At 40.3% G+C, this 2880-nt stretch overlaps 1 non-coding gene across 1 annotated transcript; it reads left to right on the forward strand.

The window, feature by feature from the left end:
* The first annotated feature begins 219 nt into the window (after nucleotides 1-219).
* Nucleotides 220-325, forward strand: LOC140821465 (small nucleolar RNA R71). The gene has a single exon (XR_012115744.1). It is a non-coding gene; the product is annotated as a small nucleolar RNA R71 (small nucleolar RNA).
* Nucleotides 326-2880: the final 2555 nt, after the last annotated feature.

The following is a 2880-nucleotide window of genomic DNA, read 5'->3' on the forward strand; positions in this document are numbered from 1 at the left end:
ATAGCAGAAAAATCAGTTACCTGGTGCACTTTTGCACTCTTCCGCTGGTTGTTTCTTTCAGATTGAGGATGATAGCTGCTAGCAGCCATCTCCTCTAACAATTCATATCCTTCCTCCGCGGTCTTTCTCAACAGGTTTCCACAAGCAGCCGCATCTATCATAGTACGGTTAGGAGTAAGCAAACAATAATAAAATGTTTGAACGACTAACCCAAGTGGTAACTCGTGATGTGGGCATCTTCGTAGTAGATCCTTGAAACGTTCCCATGCCTCATATAGAGATTCCTGATCAAATTGAGCAAATGTTGTAATGTCTGCCCGCAGCTTCATGGTCTTGGAGGGAGGGAAGTATTTGATGAGAAAAGCTTTCACCATGTCGTCCCACGTAGCGATCGAACCTACAGGCAAACAATTTAACCACGCTTTATCTTATCACGTAAGGAGAAAGGAAATAAACTCAACCTAACAGCATCATCAGAAACTCCATTGAATTTAAAAGTATCGCAAATTTCAAGAAAATCCGCGATGTGCGTGTTTGGGTCATCCATTGCAGTTCCTCCAAATTGGACCGTGTTCTGAATCATCTGGATTATGGCTGGCTTGATTTCGAAGTGATTTGCCCGCACGATAGGCCTCACAATGCTAGGGCGTGCACCCTCCAAAGATGGCTGGGCATACTCCAGCATTGGTATGCGACGCGGTATCTCAACTTGTCTATTGTCACACTGTTCCTCTCCACGTTCTTGCTCGTGTCTTTCCATCAGTTCTTTAAGTCTTTGTTGTTATCTTCGCCTTCGGAAAGTTCTTTCAATTTCAGTATCAAACTCAAGCTCCACGTCAAGTGACTTTGACATGCACTGGAAGGGATATCTGTAATAAAATATGGAGTGTTAGCTCAAGACAAATAAAATAATGCTAAAGAAACTAACCAAAAAATAAAATTGTAGATTAACAGTCCCCGGCAACGGCGCCAAAAACTTGATCGAGCAAAACTCGCACAGTAAAATCCCCTATAAAATATGATTTTGTATGCTCAAAATTAATCGCAAGTGCACGATGCCAAGTAATAATATAGTGTACAAGAGTACGAGTATCGTTCCTTTGAAGACTGTGTTTAACAATTATTATTTTCAGTTATTTAACATTTAGCAACGAAAATTGAGTTGTGTGATTATTCCTACTATACTCAAATATATATGCAATTAAAATGATTCAACAAGTAATGAATGAGAATTTAATCTAAAATGTTGAGTTAAAATTCAATGAGAAATGGATTTGTTGGGAATCTCGCTTCACCTACCCCTCATTTATTAATTAATTCGTTCGATCGTGATCTACGCTTCCGACAAGATTTCCTAATCTATTGAACATACTCTCTCGAGCTATGCCAAACTAATTCTACTCAATGAAGTAATTAAATGTCTTTAATTATTTATCAAGAGCAAATCGCATTTCGATCTATGAAATCCCCTAGTTTTCGACCCTAAAGACTATGACTATCGGCACGTATCCAATTTCATATATCTATGTAAATTGTAGATCCGCAGAATATACTACTCGATCCTATCACTCGTTATTCTCTCGAACTCACTCGTGATATGAAAACGTCGTTAAAGTTAGCTACGCTCTAACAACACAATAAAACAGTAGTAAAATCAAGAATAACGCACAATCGAAATATAAATTAATTCAAATCAACGTTCGGGGTAGGATCCCCTTTAATCCCAACAAATAATGAAGTTTAGCTACTAGAATTCATAATTAAACTAAGCAAAACAAGGTTCAAATGATAAAACTAAATAAGAAATACTAGAGTTGACGAAAAACGCGAAGAACGACGCCCAGAAAACTTCAATCCTTCAATCCAAGCGCAAAGTGCTCTCCAAACTTGCGGCGGCTCAAGAAGAATGTCTGAATCTGTCTGAATGCCCCCAAAAAAGTCGTCCAAAAACCTTCCATATCAGCCACCTTCTCAAAATAAAGTAAAGAATCGGCTGCAAAAATCTTGCCAAAAATAGATGGCGCTCGGGCGGTAGAAAAGTATCGCTCGAGTGCCACACCTTTTGTAGCTTTGCTTGGGATGTGCGACACTCGCGCTCGGGCGGTAGAAAACTACCGCTCGAGCGCCACCCCTTCTGGAAATTGGCCATTCTAAATCATCTCTCGTGCTCGGGCGGTAGAAAACTACCGCTCGAGCGCCGACTCTTCTGTACTTTGTGGACTTGATCACCTTTCGCGCCCGGGCGGTATAAAATTACCGCTCGGGCGCCGCTCATTCTGTCTGTTGCCTTCTCTTTTGTACACTTTGCTCCATTTTTTGGTTTTCCGGCCACTTTTCCTGCAAATTCGTCATGCCCGAGTGAGATATGATAAAATGCAAATGTTTACTCTAAAATGAACAGAATGTGATTGAAGTAAACGTATGCACAATGCAAAACACACACAGACTAATGCAATAAAACACGTAAAAACGACACATATCATTTGTTCATCAAGTACTTGACTTCTTTCCTTTTGCTTGGACTCTAAAACTTTCCCACTCTTGAACAAAATGGCCTTCACTTGCTCTTTTGGATTGGTCTCTGTGTTACTTGGCAATGTGCTCGGCTCTCTACTTGCTATCATCTTTGTTAACTTTCCAATCTGATTCTCTAGCCCTTTTATCGATGCATCTTGATTTTGGAGTCTAGTTTCAGTGGACGAGATAAACTTAGACATCATTTGCTCCAAATTAGACTTTTCTTCTCTAGGAGGGTCAGATCTGTACATTGGTTGTTTCCCATATAGTTGTCCTCCCTGTGGTCGATTCTGGCTGTTTTGCCATCCCATGAGAAGTTGGGATGTTGCCTCCATCCAAGATTGTATGCGTTCGAATACGAAT

Source organism: Primulina eburnea, unplaced genomic scaffold (genome assembly GCF_022965805.1).
Source record: "Primulina eburnea isolate SZY01 unplaced genomic scaffold, ASM2296580v1 ctg567_ERROPOS1600000+, whole genome shotgun sequence".
In the NCBI taxonomy this organism is placed as follows: domain Eukaryota; kingdom Viridiplantae; phylum Streptophyta; class Magnoliopsida; order Lamiales; family Gesneriaceae; genus Primulina; species Primulina eburnea.